The sequence below is a fragment of the Diadema antillarum genome, unplaced genomic scaffold (assembly GCF_040938485.1).
Source record: "Diadema antillarum isolate AM-2024a unplaced genomic scaffold, OU_Dant_1.0 seq00000233_RagTag, whole genome shotgun sequence".
NCBI lineage: Eukaryota > Metazoa > Echinodermata > Echinoidea > Diadematoida > Diadematidae > Diadema > Diadema antillarum.
This window is the reverse complement of record NW_027271282.1, coordinates 875,090-894,854: the sequence shown is the minus strand read 5'-3', so window position 1 is coordinate 894,854 and position 19,765 is coordinate 875,090. Positions and strand designations below refer to the sequence as shown.

Sequence of the window (19,765 nt, the reverse complement as noted above, 5' to 3'; positions counted from 1 at the left end):
ACAAATATTGATCAGCCATATTAACAATGGATATAATTTACACAGTAACTGTGGAAGGCGCGAAATATAAATTAAATATATTCCAATCCGTGTAGTCTGTATTTCTTTCTTTTTTTTTTGTCAGTCAGATGAACCAAACCAGACTTGAAATGACTCATTTCCCTAATATAGTACAATACGCAGTTACTGCCTCACTGAATGAAAGATCAGAAAAAAAAAAAAATTTACAAAACTTCACCGCTGAACTGGAACCATTGTTCAACTTTGTTTGACTTCCTATAGATCACCCTTTGTTGTGGGTTAGTGCTGTCTCCATGGATCTCTGTCACCATCAAAACTGGTGCTTGGTATCATTCATCTAACACTTACAGTGCACATCTCATCTGTCTAAAACCCTTGAGATTCAAACATTTTTCTTTTCTTTTCTTTCCTTAAATTGATGAAACTTTCTCTGCTTTGTTTGTGTTTAAACTTTACAACATATCAGGGGTCGCACTTAACTTTTTTTTAAACTAGCCAAGCGGACTACTTAGGATCAATTTTGACACTGAAGCGATATTTTGGCTAGCCAGACGGACCAGTAACTTCAGAATTTTACGATTTTTAGCTAGTCCGACGTGATTTCGGGTGGCCAATGGCCACCGGACTATCGCCAATTTCGAACCCTGCATATCCACTTAGACTTGGATTGAACCTGTAGATTTGGACATCTTCATGTTCAATGCATGTTTGCTGGGTTTGTGACGGCAATCCCAATTGATCAAGACACAGTGCGCTGTGGGATCTTGACCATTCTTTTTCTCTGTATTCAAGTATAATAGCTGGGTCATGCTAAGATACAATGTACCTCATGGTCTATCATGGTATTGTGATGGCGGGGGAAGGGGCTACTGAGTCCAGAGAATCACAGGCCTGCAGTCTACCAGGGATACCAGAACATTCCTTCCCAGCCTGTCGGTTCTGATGGGGTCCATCATGTTTCTCATGTTCTGATCAAGGTCTGACACATTTTTCACCTTTTGTCTAGATATCTCATGGTCTACCATCGTGGTATTGTGATGGGCAGGAGAAGGGGCTGCTGAGGCCAAGAGAATCTATGTGTCCACAGCATAACATGAAGGCCTCTCATGCAATAGCAATAATCATGTGTACATCCTGAGACTTCAAGAAGCCAACATCATGAATATCCCGGATGAATAGTCAAGATTTTGTGTTTATATAACAGAAATGGGATCATTGGGTCTGAGAATTTGGAATTCCAGAAGTTATCGCATATACATGGTTTCACATTGGTTAGGAATTGAGGAGTAGATAATGAAAAAACAAAAACACACACACACACACAAACATGTCATATCTATTAACTAATGAACAAATTTATGATTATTTCCTTTATTTATGATGTAATAACTCATAGACAGTAAGGGAAAAATTGGCAAATAAAACCGCAAAAAATCACTTTACAAAGTTCAGATAAAACTCATTTGGTTGATTACATTTTGTATGAAGAAGAACAACATGATAAACAAAAAGGCAGAAAACTGTCTTAGATCACATTTGAAGTGTCCATGGATTTTGCCATTTTGGCCTAGCTGAATATCACAAAACATAAATCAGACCAAATATACAGTCAGATTTTCCTTTTCCAGAATCAAGCTTGGCATTCTATAGTACAGTAAAGTCTAAAATTCAGCTAATTCTCCTGGTCCTTTTCTACAAGCAAAATTTTGGTATAAGTTAATTTTTCAAGCATGCTACAGATTTTCTTAAGAATACAAGATCTGAGTTTACCTGTCGGATGCCAATAGTTTCCTCCCGAAGCTGGGTTGTAGCTGTGATTTCATCTAAGATGGCTGTAGAGTCTACGGAGGCTGGGCCCTTATACACTACCCACAATCCCCTGCGTGGACAGGATATGAAAGAAAATCACAGTTATAATATGTACAAGTTAGCATTTCAGGAACATACGCATACACTTATGAAGTTAAAGTTGTGATTTTTAACAACGTTAAATCAACATTCAGTTGCAAGCAAGATACAGTAACCAGCATTCTCTTTACATGCTTCTTTGGTCATAATAAATTATACATTGTTCTGGGGTCAATTCTAAATTGTAAGGACCATAAATCACCTGGGACTTCAAGTTTCATACATCAATTAATTGTGTGTGTGTGTGTGTGTGTGTGTGTGTGTGTGAAAGGTACAGTGTGCATGGACTGACAATTTTTGCATGTGCTGCATTTTATGGAAAAATGCATACAAAAAAGTATACAGTGTTGTACAATCATCTAACACTAACCCATTTTTCTATTGGTAATACACACATATGGACCGCAGACAATGATAGGAAATATATGAGTATTTATTTTATTAACAAATTGTTGACAAAATCAGATTGCACCATCAGTGGGCTCTTTATGCATACGCTGCGTCTGTGTACGTACAGTATACAAATGTACCAACAGGGAGCTTGAGCTAAAAAGCACACCCCCCTGCAGATTGGACATTGCACAGTGCAGTAATCTAAAGGGTGGCTGGCCTGGTGCGCGCATTTTCACATGAACTGGAAAGGCGATGGAATTACATCATTTACACGCGTATAAAGTATGTGAAATCTTCTGTGTTTAAATGCTCCCCCATGCAATGTGCAGTTGCCGATCATAAACGCATCTTCTTGTGTGTTTTTAAATGATGTTTTAAAACTATGTTTTGAAACGGCGTTTACATCAAAATGAGCAAGGATGCAACCACATTTTGTACTATTATCCCATTTCCAAATGCTGATTATGGCTAGAAAAGGGGAAGCATAAACACAGCCATACACCAACACATTTGTCTGTGCTCCTCGCCCCCCTCTCCCTCCTTTACAGCTAGTCCCAACCTGTGATCATTCTTCCAATGGTTTGTTTAATACACAACTACTTTGGCTTCCTGGTGACCTCCTCATACAATAAGATCTGTAATCTTCAAATTTTGCACTTGCAGTCTGACATTTTGGTACTGTACTAATTGTTTATTTACATTTTGATATCTTAATTAAGTGAAAATTAATAACTGAATTAGATTGAGTCAAATTCCAAGGACTTCTTGCACTCATAGTGTTTGTGAAATGATTTTATGTGCCATTGTGTATAATCCCTTGCGTGCCACATTAATTTGAGACTGCAACAGAAAATATTTAGGCATGCTTTGGGAATACATTCTATTCTTCAAATCCATATCTTTTTACAGATTTTTCTTATGCAGGACATGCAATGAGCAAATGTGTAGAGAAAGAAACTGCCAAACTTTGCTATGACTGATAGGACAAATCTTTTTTCTCTCAAATGACCAGTAGCTACAGTATTGTCCAGGCATGTAACTTTTGCTCATGAAACAGTGACAAAAACTTTGAATTTACTTGAAAATCCAGTAGGGAACACCTCTTGCTATTTAATCATCACACAATGCAAATTATATATAAGAGGCATGTAACTACATGTACCGTTGTATTTGGTGATTTATCAATCAATTTGGGCGGGTTTGTGCATTTGAGCAAAATATGCGAACTTGGAATGCTGTAGAGTGCGCAGGGGGCGTGAACATGGCACATAAACAGATGAATGAAGCAACAACTTTTCCTGAGCATGTGCAGTGATGCTACTTTGCATAATGAAGTCTCCCAGGACAGGTAAAGTATGCTCACAATCATTCAAATACTAAGTACTCACCCAGCTAAGAAAGCCACAGAGCTAATAAGAAGGATGATGGGATAGCTGAGGCCGAATGTCGTCAGGAAAAGGCCCACAGCCAGCCCCACCCAGCCAACAGTCACATGGTCCCCCTGGAATGAAATCACAAGAAGACACTATGGTGTAAACAGAGAGTCATCTATACCTTCAAAAGATTTAACAACTATTCAATCTTATGTACACACATTTTTCAAAACAAGTTTCATCGTAAATAATACACAGTGTAAGCATAAATTACTGTACTTTCTCAATTATAAACAGACAAAAAGAATACATACAATGTAAATCACACGATAAATTATGTGCATTAACACAATAAATATATGCACAATATACAATGTGTGAGGTTTGAATTTTCTTCAATTTGTTTCCTTCTAGCAAATGAAGGTACAAATGTAAGATCGCTACTGCAGATCTTAATTAAACAAACATGGCGGAAAAAAGTAACCACGTGACTCGTACCTCTTACATGTACTGTATCTACTACTTTCCGGGCAGCGACACTACCCCCAGGCTATCCCTGGTTGCCGGCTGTGATATGATGAACTTCGAACTTCAAACCTCTACTTTATATTCTCTTGCAATATACAATGTTATAGTCATAATGGTAACTGGTCAATATAAATATCACGCTTCAGGTTGTACAAATAATTGTTACCATTGTTACCATCGTTGACAAGATGAATGTAATAGCAACAAAAGCATGAACTCTATGGTCGGCATTATCATCAATACTTTGGGTCCATGTAAGAGATTGTAAAGGTTGGAAAGTCACACATACTGCTTCTCTTTCATTACTGTTAGAAAATCAGAGATAATTATGACAGAAGTGAGGTAAGCTATCAACCAATTTCCTCTAAAACTGGATAGTTGACCAAAAAAAAAAAATAAAACTAGAAATGTCGCTATGGCGACTGGTATGCCTCCGCCATAATGCATGATTCTCCTAATGGGTCTATAGTACATGTGGACAATGTGTGATTACATTTTCACAAAATTGGCAAAATATCAAAATGACATGTTTGTCACAAATGTATTGAATGTTTACCTTCCTTGACCTAAACGTGTATGTTTAATTGGATGAATTGGAGGAGAGCATGTATTTGGGGATTTAAGAACTTTAACTTGACTTTGACCCTCTCATAAGTTTATGCACCGAGTAATTTTCAAGGTATGGAGAAAAAGTGCAATTTCTGTATTGAACAGTAAATTGTTATCATTTTCATCTGGCCTTTGATTTATAAGAGAATCACTGTCAGGCAGAACATACATAAATATGTACTAAGTTTCAAGATAACTTGAGCCACTTCCGAGATATGGAGAAAGAAGTAAGTTCAGCACTTTCACTTTGACCTTTTGACCTTTGACCTTCTTGGCAAAAAAAAAAAATCCCAGATAATTTCTATTGGGTTATACCCCTGTACATGCATACATCAAGTTAAACAAAATAATCCTGCTGGCAAAGCATAAATATAAGGAAAATAGTAAAATTTTGAAGTATTGCCTTGACCTTTGACCCCTGACCTTTGACCCAATGAACCCTGAATTCCCTAGATAACCACTGCCAGTCAGTACATGCATATATACTATGTTTCATGAAGATACCTTGAACAATTTCCAAGATACAGAGAAAAAAGTAAAATTTCAACACTTTACTTGACCTTTGACCTTTGACCTTTTGACCTCATGACCCCAAACTTTCACCAGAGAATCTTAATTGGGTAATACATGTATACACTAAGTTTCAAGAAAATATCTTTAGGCATTGCATAGATATGGGGGAAATAGTGAAATTGTAATCATTTGACCTTGACCTTTTGACCTTTGACCTTGAGCATGTGCACCCAAAAGTTGATAGGCACAACTTCACCCCCTAATACACATACATGCCAAGTTTCATTAGGATACCTCAAAAGGTTTTGGTAGTTACCCTGTCCACAAAATTCATTACGGACGGACGGAAGGACGGACGGACGGACGGACGGACGGACGGAAGGACGGACGGACGGACGGACGGACGGACGGACAACCCGAAAACATAATGCCTCCGGCACCACTTCGTGGCGGAGGCATAAAAAATCAAACATTAAAGATGATACAGGCTGCATTCATTTCTCAAGGCCAAGGAATCTTTATGAGTAATTTGTTTTGTGTGTGTGTGCTTTCCATAGACTACCAATATTGTACAGGTGTGTCATTTATCTGATACATTGTGTAACACACCTGCCACACAGTATGATGTTTCTGCGTTTTTTTGTTTTTGTTTGTCTTATTCTGACAATTGTTTGTTATACATTGCATGAAGATGAGTGGTACATATAACTGTATGAGCATGCCCCCTTTGACAAGGGGCCTATAGATGCAGACAAGTATGAACACTTGAATTCAATGACTTCTCTCATGTTACACTGTAGTACATGTACAGTTGTAGATTCACCCATGTCAACCTGCATGAAGACCAGTCTTTGACAGACTGTTAATTGAAATGATAATGCTCCATTACAAAAGAGCATTTAAAATGGAAGTTTGTGGCTTCATGATTCTTGGCAGGCTTCTCTTTGTTTGTTTTCTGGACATGATGATCAGCATTCATCCAATTTCCCCTCTCTCACACACCAACACACACACATAAGGCGCACCTGGTAAACTAGGGACGGCGAGCGACGCGGTGCGACGCTTCTGCAAATTTCTTTCAATTTCCGACGTCAAAGGACACCCAGCGACGGTTAGCGACGGCATACAACCAGTAGTTTAGACTGCGTGTCGGCGGGCGCCGCCGAGCGTCGCAAAGCGTCGGCTAACTCCCAAGTATACTTGTAAAAGACGAGCCCTCACAAATGGACCGTTGCATGTACGAAAAGGAGCTTACCTGGTGGCCGTCTCGCTGCGTCCGCAAAATAAGCTCCTTGCCTCTACCCTCCCGATGCGTCCCGATGCGTCTCGAGGCGTCCCTCGTTGAATGGCGACTTTTGTTTCGTAATGAATAGAAAGCTTATACTACTAGTGCTAAGCGGAGAAGCCATCGGCAATCCAGGATTTAGGGCCACGCACTATTTTGACATGAAAATTACACTTACTGATACATGTGCAAATGTATTTTAGGTTACAGAAATGAATTGTGACATGATTCAACTCCTCAGCAATGCAACTGCGAACCAAATTCGGCAATTAGTATTAAGGAAGAAATGCCATGAATATACTATTGCTTGATGCTTAAAAAAAATCGCGAGTTTACCGTTTAATTCGCGCTACTCGCGCGCTCGCTACTCATCAATGATCCGAATCCCCGATACGCGTGCGTGTGTACGTAGTGCAGCGTCCGAGTATACTTGGGCACACAATCTGCGCCCTGGGCTTGAGATGAAATTTTATGAAGCATAGCTGTGACTTGTGAGAGCTAAAACATCAAATGCAAGTCCCCGCACCGTACGTAAATTTTCATTTAAACGCAAGGAAGTTCATTGCTAAAAGGAAGCGTGATTCCGTAGGCAAATATCGAACGCAACCTTCACTAATCAAATGGAATAGAATGTGCTACATATTACTAGCAGACAAAGCGAAGCCATCGGCAATAGGAGGGTTTGGGGCCAAGCACTGTTTTGACCTGAAAATTACACTTAACTGATTTTCTAGGTTACAGAAATTAATTCTGACATGATTCAGCTCCTCAGCAGTGCAGTATCGAACCCGAATTCGGCATTAAGTATGAAGGTAGAATTGCTGCCCGATGCTTACAAAAATCGCGAATTTACCATTTCGCGCTACTCGTTCGCTACAACTCCCGATATCGATCCGAAAATCCCCGATACGCATAAAGTATTATGTGTTATAGCGTGTGGTATAGTGCACATAATCTAAGCACCGAGCCTGGGAAAATTCAGTAGTTGCGAGAGGTAAAGCATCAACAAATGCAAGTTCCCGCCCGAGAGCGAGCCGTACGCAAATTTGCATTTTATTGCAAGCAAGTTCATTGCTATTTATAAGCGGACGCACGATTTCGTAGGGAAAATATCGAAGGCAACCTTGACTAATCCAATGCCAATTTGCGTTTGTTTCTAATTCAACGCAAAGTTTCAGGCAAAACTGTATTACTTTATTCGCAGTTGCAAGTCAAATCTCTCACAGGGCCAGCGAGCCCTGTCAGTCCTAACAACTTTTTAGGCACGACGGACATCCACTCGTTGGTATCTATTCCAGAATGCGTTCGGAATACAATGTACTTAGTACCTTTTATCTCAGTGGCATGCACTCGAGAATGCGCGCATTCTATACCCATTCCGGCCGTCGCCTGGCCTAGAAATAAGCCGGGCATTCCGGAATGAAACTGAGAATGCATCAACAATGAGGGTGACTTTGTCTAATCTCTCTATTGTCTGTTAAAACCTAACGGTAACACTACCAACAGGATTAATTTGCCAGGGTTCACAGCCTTTGTCTTCTAGAATGCATTCGATCAGCCCCACGCTTTCACCAATGAGGTGCATTTTGTATACGTACGTACATGCCGCTACTAGCTCACCATTTTGCTTCCTTCGCGAGCTCTCAACGATCGAACATGTGGCTCTGGCTGGCCTGGTACAAATTGCGAAGGTACCAAGGTAGTCTTTATCCAGGCATGCTAGATTTCGAATTTTCTATCAAAGGACATTTAATTCAGTTTTCGCCTAGAAGGGATAAATCAATCCTTTTGCATGGCTACATGACCATTTGTGATATCAGGGAGGTGAGGTCTGTTCGCTATATGCTTTTTTTTTAGGCGAAAAGAAAGACAAAACAGTATCATATGACGTTTACAGGAACTCAAAAGGGGCTTTTACTCAAGACTAGTGCTAGAGACATGTCCCTGGCTCACTCCCACTCCCAGGCCAGACTGTCTAATTGATATCTACACGTGGTTTACAACACGGGTGGGGTGTGAAGGAATGCATACGCGCATTCCTTTGCTGGCAGGCAACACTAACTTATTGATTGATCCACTCTGCTTTCATGGAAATTTTCACAAGCTTGGCCTGGCTGGGGCATAGGTATCATTCCCATTTATTCTGCCAGCACATGTTCCTTGTTTTGTTTTAGTTTTAGTTTAGTTTTGTTTTTGTTTTTGTATTGTACCGAACTTCTTCTTTGTCGGGTGGGCTGGGGAGAGGAAAGATCAAAGTGAGCTGAGAGGGAATGAGACAGGGAGAGGGGAATCAAAAGGAGGAATCGTCCGCTAAGCATGTTGTCTCCTATACTTTTGCACAGTTCCATTATTATTGTCATCAAACGCCGATCATGTGAAATTAACCGGATTTTGATCAAATAGAATTGAACTGATACGAATAATAATATGAAAATCAGTGCTGTTGCTACAATACAAACGCATTCTACGTCACTACGAATGATTACAAGTTACTGATCTTATACTGCAGGACCTATAATGTATTACAAAGCGTTTTTAAAGCGACAGGGCTGTGTATGAAATTACAGACCAGCGTGGCTAAGAGCTACCCTCACAACCATGAAGCACACGGGCAAATTACAGATAGGAAAATTATTCGACATGTATTCTAGCATGTTCCGGAGCTGCATGTTATTGCTATTTACTTTCGAACGTAAAAGCAAACATGTGACATTTATTTTATCATCGTACGGAGTTGAATATTATCGTTATTCATTTCTGAACGTTAAAGCAAACATTCGACATTTGTTTTAGCATCTTCCGGAGCCGAATGTTATTGCTATTTACTTTCGAACATAAAAGCAAACATCAAACATCTTAATATCATCGTACGGAGTTGAATATTATCGTTATTAATTTCCGAAAGTTAAAGGAAACATTCCACATTTATTTTAGCATCTTCCGGGGCCGAATGTTATTGCTATTTACTTTCGAACATAAAAGCAAACATCCGGCATTTATTTTACCATCGTAAGGAGTTGAATATCATTATTATTCATTTCCCAACGTCAAAGCAAACGTGCGATATTTATTTTAGCATCTTACACAGCCGAATGATATCCTTATTCATTTCCCAATGCAAAATCAAATACTCGACATTAATTTTAGCACCGTACGGAGCTGAATCTTACCGTTCTTCTTTTCCTAAAGTATAAGAAAACATCTGACATTTATTTTAGTATCATACAAAGTCGAATATTACCGTTATTCATTTCCGCACGTTAAAGGAAACATTCGACATTTATTTTAGCATCTGCCGGGGCCGAATGTTATTGCTATTTACTTTCGAACATAAAAGCAAACATCCGGCATCTACTTTAGCCGAATGTTATCTTCATTCATTTCCGAACGCAAAATCAAATATCTGACATAAATTTTAGCACCTTACGAAGCTAAATCTTACTGTATTCATTTCCAAAAGTATAAGCAAACACCCGACATTAATTTTAGTATCATACAAAGCCGGATATTATACCGTTATTCATTTCTCGAAAATAAAAACAAATATCCGACATTTATTTTAGCATACGGAGTCGACTGTTAGCGCTGTTCATTTCCAAAAGTATAAAGGCAAACATCCGACTTTTCTTGGTGGCCCGATCGGTCCACCAAAATCTTCATAAAAATATATGAAATTTTGGTGCCCGACGTGCGTTTTTTGATGGCCCCGGGCCACCGCTAGTGTCGAGACCTGACGGTATACCTGGTAGGTACCTCTTAGCAACGGGGTTGGCGTCTCAATCTGGCAAGAAAAAATACGAATGTATCGAACTGCGGTACGAAACGCAACTTTAGGCGACGAGTATTATGTCGTAAAAAACAAACTAACCAACATACAGAAAAATCGAACAAAAACAAAATCTCTGTGTTAGAAATCCGTTTCCAGAGACACTTTTACTCATTTTTTTTTTTTTTATTTCACACTGAAACTGAAATACAACGTGTATAATATGGCGCGACTTTTCTTTCTCACAACGCAACAGGGCGGCGTGTCGTTCTTTTGAAGGTCAAAGACAATCGTAGAGGTGCACGAGGCCGCTATCATTCTTCGTGAATGAATGGTTTCAGTAATGCGTCTGCATTCTCGGACGCATTCCGGACGCCTTGAATAGAGGATTTTATAATCCCCATTCTCGGAATACGACGGAATGCCTCTATTCAGAAGGCTGAGGGGAGTAACAATAGGGCATTCTCAGTGCAGGCAGAATGCGTGGACCGGGAATGAAGTAGAGAATGCCTGCATGCCGGACGCATTCTGGATTACCAGCGACTGGATGTCCGTCGCCACAGCATATAGGCCTACAATTCATCACATTTTATTTTGCTTTCTGCAGAATGTGCGTCATCATGCGTCCCGAGGCGTCCCTCTCTGAATGGCGACTGCTGTTTTTTAATGAATAGAAAACGCTAAACTGTACTGGCAAACAAAGAAGAGAAGATTAATCATTATCTTATAATGTCTTAATGAAGTGTAAAGTTACTCTAAATACTACGGATTTGGAAGTAAAACGTGATTCGTTTTCTTCTCTTAAATGCGTTCTTTGAGACCTTCAGCAAATTGTGATAGTCCCTTACGTGCTACTAAGTAGGTTATAGCTCGTTATTCCGAAGGTTCGTTATTCCCGAATTTCATTTTCGGACTAACGAATCTCCGGAATAACGCCACAAAATGTTCGGATTAACGAACCTCTATAAGGTATAGGGAATTTGCGTGTTTCGGATCAACGAACCTTCGGAATAACGAACCTTCAGAATAGCGAACCTTCTGAATTTTGAATTGATTTGATTTGATTTATTTCATTCTCATTTTCATTTTCATTTTTTTCTTTCATTCCACAAAACATAACACAAGGTAAATCTCAAATTCAATCATAAGCATATATACATTGCAAAATATAACGATCAATGGTAATCAACAAACTTACAAAGATATGCACACATACTGGAATTACAAAGTTATGTTTGAAGGATTAAAAAAATGAGAACTGGGGGGTCCACTAAAAAGCATTGCTTGTAGATTGTGGACCACTCTAAAAAAATCTTCAAAAATACTTATTATGATTACAAGTATATACATGTACATAATACATAATACAGAAAAAAAAGACAAAATGAAACAAAGAACAGAGACACAACAACATGACATGACTAAACTGAGGGGGATACGATTGAAAGGAATATGGCAAAAAAAAAACAAATTTAAGGGAAGAAGGAAAACAAAGAGATAAAGAGAATGCCTATACACGCTGGACAGAGACACGGAAAAGGGGATTGTGGAAGTATTTCGGACAGCTGGTGACTGCACACAGCTGTGGAAAAGTTAAGGATATAAACTGCCGAATTTCTTTACTTTATAATGCCATTCTTTACTTTATAATGAATAACGAACTGCACCCACTAAGAACAGTTGTATTTAGTGGCAAGTATAGATACGAGGCCGATTGTAGTCATCATCATGAAGCATACTAACGTAGTATTTAATCTTCCAGCGCGCGTTGGTGCGTTGTTTGTAATTCTTGGTAAAACCACATTGTTTTCAAAGAGAGAACATTATCTTGCTGATATAGATCTGCTCTACATAGCTGTCACATTCATGACAGCAGTTTTAAATTCTGTATAAACCTATGTCATTAAACTTTTCGTCTAAATTTCGTCTTTATATACCCACTGATTAAATACGAAAAGATTTTAAAAAGTGGTGTTCATCAAAGAAGGGGGTCTGGACATTCACATGTTGGCATCAGTGACTGTTCATTCATCACGATTTATTTTTCTCTGTCCATTCACGAATCAACAGTATCATCATTCATCTAGTATTAAGACAAAAAGGTAATGTATATAGATAGGGAACATAACTGCATCACCAATAAAATGTTATTATCGATGTGTATCACAATATACCTTGGTACCTGCTCACACTCGTGTTCATTCATTTGTTTTTGTTTTCATAAAATTCATTCTTTCCTATCTTGGTGGTACCTTATAAGCAGCCGTTGAGTTTGCAATTCCCTCGTCGATTGAACGTCGACGGACTCTTCGATGATTTTCAGCGTCGATTATAACTTACCTGAACACCCACAGACACGCACGACAGCTTTCAAAGTCCCTTGACGGTATAAACTTGGAGAGGTGCTCACATGGACTGTTATCTCGGTGTCGTATAACATGCCGAAACACACAAATTCCCTATGCCTAGAGGTTCGTTAATCCGAAAATGAAAAAGGGTCTGTTAATCCGAACATTTTGTGGCGTTATTCCACATTACAAAAAGTCTACACACGTCGGCGGACAAACTCTTAATGAGGTATGATGTCATATTTTCATTAACATACAACCAATTGAAACCCGTTGCTGGTAGTGTATAATGAATATTCATTAATTGATCACGCGTTGACCTCATTTGCATACAAACACAGGTCAAAGATATTAGCCAATCACGAGCTAGCGCTGGACGGCTGGCTAGCGTGGTCGCGCTCCGCGAAATACCAGCATGCGATGCGCGCAGCTAGCTGTATTATGCATGCACTGAGGGGATAGCTAGCTAGCTATACTAGTAATATAGCTAATGACAAGTAATGTGACTAGATGTAGTTGTATACGTAATATTACGTATGCATGCAACACAAGAAAGTGTTAGAACTTATTTCATATTTGGACTTCATCGAGTAGGGCTCTAGACCTCTATTCTACAAGTACGAGACTACTTCATTCTGGAACCAATGAATGAACACCCAACCCAAAGACCAAGGAGAAGATGTGCTTCATATTGCATCGGACATTTCAAAAAACTTCAAGAACTTCCAGAATTAGGCCTACCGCGGAGACCCAGGAGAAAACAACTGCAGTGCCAGTGGAACAAAAAGTCAGCATTTGATGTCGAGGTAGGCCTAACGTTAAACTCTACTAAACATCATTCTAATATTTTGAAGCATGTTTAAGTATTGTCTCATGTAACTGTTAGCGCCGATGTAGAATATAACGAATCAAACTAGTGTAATTTATAGAGGGGATTAAACTAGTAAAAGTCAAAACTATTTATGCATTCATCAAACAGTCACTAGTAAAAACAGTCAGTAACACTAACAGTAAGGTATACTGTAAGGTATACACTTACACTTACTGTAAGGTAACACTTACTGTAAGGTATACACTCTAGTCTGTAGTGTACTAGCTATAGTAACTAGTAGTACGTAGTAACAACACCAACCGTAACCCGGTCCACCAGGGTCAGTGAGCGGTAATTAACACGAATGAGCCTTTTTCTTGCGTATTCAGCGGCAGTTAAATAACGTCCCTCAATTGTTCTAGCCAAGTTACAGTCTCGGGAGCAGGCCTCAGGCTTAGGGTGTAAATTAGGTCCCCCAACATGGACCATGTTGTCAGGAAGGCGGGTGATATGAGCGCCCATCTGGGGGGCGTTTCATCAACAAGTTCGTCGGAGGTTTTCACCGACAAATTTGCTATCAGCCAATCAGACGCAAGGATTTCAGTAGCTTTCAACAGTTGTCAGTGTATATCACTGACAAAAAGTTTACCGTTTCATGAAACGCATCACGTCCTCGACCACGTAATCGTAACACCATGATTACTTCCTGTCTCCCCCCCCCCCCCCCTCCCCCGACCCGGGGGAAAAAATGGAAAAAATTGGATTAATTTTTTTTTTTCATCATTTCATTTTCATTTTCATCGACTGTAAATCTGACGTTAGTGTTTAATAACTGTCAACCATATTAAAGCACTGAAGCACAGCAGTATTTAATAAAAGTCCCAGTAAAAAAATAATATCGAACACTTTAGAGACAGTAGTGCGTGGGTAGCTTTTTTCTTATTTCCGTGAGTATTATACTATACTTATAGCACAAGGTGATAGCTTATTAAGTATATTGTCTAGATTGTTCATCTCATTCTAGAAAATCGTTTTCATCATTTCATTTGATAACTTATCATAGAAACTCTAGTTCTTACAATTAATTATTGATGCTCTGTTTATTTTTACATGAAAGATTCTGGAGGAAGATGATCACACTCACAGGGTTTTAGTTCACTATACCGGATGGGGGGATCAGTGGGATCAGTGGCTGGAAAAGGTAAGATGTATTTTCCAAAATTTAAACTATGGTCAATGGAAAGCCAAATGCCTGTTGACTCCTGCTGATGTGCATGGATGCTGCATATATCTCATTTTATTGTGCTACTTATTCATCTTCACATGTACTTGAATAGATTTTCAAACATTTTTTTCATTTTCTCAAACCTAAGCTCAAATAAAGATAAAAAATACTCCAGAGCACAGTCTGGAGAGGACATCATTTGCCAAACACAAATCAGTTCAACTAACAGGAACGTACAATAGATACTGCAATGTTGTCTTCCCAGAGCTGATCACTTCTTCATAATTATATACAATACCAGCATAGAAAAGAATTCCTATGTCAGAAATGCTGTCCATCTCTTGGAAAATGAAGGCACTGTGAATGTGTTGTACAAAGTCCCTAAAAAAGTCCTATGCTCCAAAAGCTCTTGGGAAGTTAAATTCCACTGTCAATTGTAGAATTTAGTTTAGCTGACTTGCGTTTGACAAATGATGTCACCTTAAAGAGTGTGATCTGGAGGGTTGTTTATATTTATATTTTTGTTTTTAGGGGGAAGCTTAGATTTGAGGAAATGATATGATTGACAAAAATGTTAGAAAATTTGTCATACATTGTATACAATGTGAAGATGAACAAGTAACGCAATAAAATGAGATGTATGCGGTATTGCACGTCACCAGGAATCAACATGTATAATTGGTAGAGATGCTTGTTCTTAATTGTGTAACATAATTCAAATAATCTATCAGGAATCTTCAGTCACGTGTCTTTTCGTGCTTACTTGAATGCCCTATGGTGTATGGAATCTAAATAATGTTTTTACTCTGTAGATTGCTCTAATGTGAAACTGAATGCCCATTATGAATTTTTTTGTTGTTGCCCTATATCGAAATTGAATGACTCTCTATACTCTTCCATGCACTAATACGAAATTGAACAGGAAAACGTATATTCCTAATCATGTAACCCATGTTTAACATTAAACTGCCGAAGGGATAAAGCCATTTAGTGGGGTGGCTTAGTGACAAATATACTGACAATCGTGACACGCCGGACAAAAGTGTCATATTTTCCTCAGACATTTGTATATATATGAGGATCAAAATTAGGGGGTGCTCCAAGAAATCCGCTAACAGAAAAAATGAGAAAATGCCCTTAATTTGTACATAACAATAATGTCTGAATTCAAAGACTATACACAGGGCATTCGCCAGGTTTCTGTACAATGCAATGTAATGTACATGGTTGCTAGTCTTAAAATTCAGACCCATAATACGACATATTATGTGCATGTTTACAGTAATACACCATTTTTACTGGTTTTCCTATGGTAACAGGTGGTTAGTCTGTGTTGCAGACCTGAGGGAGGTGTGTTGGAATAGTCCAGTTTTCTTAAGCACCTTTTCATTAAATAATTTGATATAATTTCTGGTAAAGGATTTTTTTTAGTACTGTCTACCTCCTGTTGAGAAATGGCAAAGAGTGACATGTGACTCTGGCTCAGATACTTTAAATCTTGGGCAATGACTTAGCCAGGTGTAGGACTATGTCACAGCTCATTTTTTCTCCCAGAACTACTAGTTTACCAGTAGAAGAGCTGCATATTCCATTGAGAACTTAAGGTTTTGGGTATTGCCCTACATATTTCCTAACAAATTTAACCCGTTTCCTCCAAGATTGTGTGAATTCCATAGGTTTAGCGCAGGGATTACCTGATTCCCGTTAGCAATTTTTATTGTCCGCACTTCCCCTCTCTATATGTTTCTTATTTCTTTATGGGGGTTATTCAAATGTTTAAAAAGGTTAAAAGTTTGTTTTCATAGATGAAGTTGAATTTAGACAATTTGAATATTTTTAAAAATATATTGATATTTGTAATTTCACTCAAAAAGACTTAAAGCGGTTTGAATATTTTTGGTCTGATAGCTATGTATATTAAAAAGTTATTAAAATATGTTATTAAAAAGTAAAAGCAATGTTAGATTGGTTCACATTATCCAAAGAGGGTGGGATGTAGTTGGCTAGTGAACAAAGTCTATGGGAGAGTTTAAAAAGTTGATAGAAATAAAACAAAATTGGCATAGAGCAGAATCTAAATCACAATATAATATGACAAAATTCCCGACCCCAAAGGCGGTTGATTCTATGATGCTTTATGTCAAAATACATTCCACCCAAAATACATGTGATTGATAGGAGGAAAAAGTATAGTATATTAAAAACAATATAGTTCAACTAACCCCATTAGTCCAGCAGCATAATGAAATTATTGTTAAGTTTTATCGCCTTGTCAATTGAAGATGATGTTACATAATGACAATTATCAAAGTCAGCTAGATCTACTAGTATATCAAGAAACCAAAAAGAAGGGGTAGGGTGGGGTGGGGAGAGAAGAATGAAGTAAGTTATTAGTATCTGTAGTTTTGGTTTTCAGTATATTCATTTTAATTTCCTTAATTTCCGTTAGGTCATCATGGATTGGAGCATTTCTGTACTAGTAATCTGCCAGGAACAAACACAAGAAAAACTTAAAGGTCCTATATATACACTTTTGGGAGAGTGACTTGAAAAAAATGTTCAGGATATCACATTTTATGCATAATATGTGTAGGTCTGGGGGCATTTCATGAAGCATTTTGTCCGACAAGTTGTCGGACAAATTTGCTCTCTGCCAATCAGATGCAAGGATTTCTGTAGTTTGTAACAGTTTGTCAGAAAAATATCTGACCAAACTGCTTCATGAAATGCCCCCCCCCCCCTGTTGTATCACAAGACATCCTACCATATACAGTTTTTGCAATCAAAGCAAACATATAAAGAGATATCAGTATTTTTCTCATTAAAGCATAAATGCGGACGGTTTAGTCTGGAAACATGTTATCATAGAAATATTGTTCACATTTTGTGTTATTAACAATACTTAACATTGATTATACAGATTCATTTTTACAGAGGTTCTTTCTATCCGTAACTCACACTTAAGAATAATTTTCAAGCACTAATTTTGGGTTTTTGCCTTTAATTATCCACAAAAAGGAGGACTCAATGCATAAAAGGTGTATGCTTTATTTTTGGAAAATGTTGAGGAGATCGGGAAAATTATATATATTGATGTAGATTTTGGACCTGAAGGAGCAGTTGAAGCATTTTTAAGAAACAATGCCTTGTGGCATCGTTCTTATCATCAAAAATTAATAATTACAAACTCAAATGAAAATTGGAGGGGGGGGGGGAGAAAAGACGAACATATTGACATGAGACAGCTTGGTAAAGATTAAAAATAGACAATGCAGCCTCTTTTCTCAGTTCATACTTATCCAGAGTGTGTGCTTTCTTTCCAGTACCGGTATTATTATTTAGATAGGTTAGGGGAATCCCTTTGAATTGTGTGATACATCATTTTAAAGCTTACAGTCTGCTCTTTCAGAATCTGTCCTTAAAGGACAAGTCAACCTTCATGCACACATGGATTCAGTGAATACAACAATATCAGTAGGACACATCACAGAAAGCTTGGAAAAAATCGTACAATCCGTTCAAAAGTTATGATTTTTTAAGGTATCTGCACAGTCGCGGCTGGATGAAAAGACTACCACAGTGTATGATGTCACATGCGCACATTCTAAGGAAAATAAAATGAGAATTTCACAAAACCCTACTTTTTGAATGAAGTTCACATAGTTTCTTTGACTTGCTACTGACGTATGTCATGGGTAATATTATTCCCCCTGCCTTCTGAAAGAGAAGTCGAGTATCCTTTTGTAAGCGAAAATAATTTATGTTGAATTTTTTTTATTCATTCTTTATATCGTTGTACACATGTGACATTACAAGGTATAGTAGTCTTCTCATCCAGCCTCGACTGCATGAGCAGAAACTTCAAAAATTCATAACTTTAGAACGGATTGTCCAATTTTCCTCAAACTCTCACTGATGTGTTCTATTATTGTTGCTGCATTCACTCAACCCACATGCTATAAAGGTGACAAATCTTTGGCGACTTTTTTGTTGATCAATTATACCAACCCTGATGGAAATCTCTTCAAATTCATAAGTTCTGAAGTCTCCTTTAAGTGTAACCAAAATCTATATATGTAGTTGCCATGGCAACATACCACTTAACACTAATGAAAAGTATTTCAAACCTCTATACATCCCGTCGATCAGTTGTACCTATTCAAATGGAATCTCTTCCAAACTGGAAAATAGCCTCCTGTAACTAACTTCAATTAAAAACCCTAGTTTTGGGTTGCCATGGCAACGCACAAATCAACAATTATATTTGACCCCTGGTTTATACTCTTGGTACCTTCTATACAACGTTCATATCAAATTTTGTGAAAATTGAATCTTCCTACCTGGAGAAATAAACAAAAACATGATTTTTAGGAAAAGTTCATCGACCTTTGACCTTTGACCTTTGGAAAATTCACTCCAAATTCGATCAAAATATTTTACTTGTTCTCAATATTCTTCCTGCCAAGTTTTATCCAGATTGGATATTCCTGACCTGAGAAATATCCAAAAAACCTATTTCACAAATAAAGGTCATTGACCTTTGACCTCTGACCTCCTTCCCAGCATCAATTTTCTTGGAGCACCCTATTTTTTGAGAAGGTACATCATGAAGTACCTTTGGTGAAAAAATCATGCTTTTGTCCGCCGTGTCACGATAATTTCACTAAGCCACCCCACTAATTGTTATAATTCAGTTATACATTGTACATGATTCCTTTCTACCTACTTATCCTTCGTGTGTATACTTACCACTTCTCTAATAAATGATGGGTGCTTAGTATTATCATCTTTGATTTACAGAGAGATTGTATGAACTTGACTTTTAATTTCAGGCGGATCTCATCACCAAAGAAGATTTTTCAGGCAGCTGCGGAACAGCAAGTGATGTCAAGACTGCGCTCAGGCTTGCCATAAAGGAAAAACTTACAATCAGCATAAACCAGAATCCGGAGTGCGTGGCACGTGTCCCTGTAGATCCACTGGTG

At 38.2% G+C, this 19,765-nt stretch overlaps 1 protein-coding gene across 1 annotated transcript in view; it reads right to left on the bottom strand.

Annotated features, from left to right (window-relative positions):
• LOC139729300 (sorting nexin-13-like) overlaps positions 1-3,818 on the bottom strand; it is a 40,001-nt gene extending 36,183 nt beyond the window's left edge. The window contains exons 1-2 of the mRNA XM_071640228.1: positions 3,711-3,818; positions 1,792-1,900 (exon numbers count right to left, since the gene is read on the bottom strand). The gene's annotated coding sequence lies outside the window, so the exon portion shown is untranslated. The remainder of the gene's footprint in view (positions 1-1,791; positions 1,901-3,710) is intronic.
• Between the last annotated feature and the right edge of the window lie 15,947 nt (positions 3,819-19,765).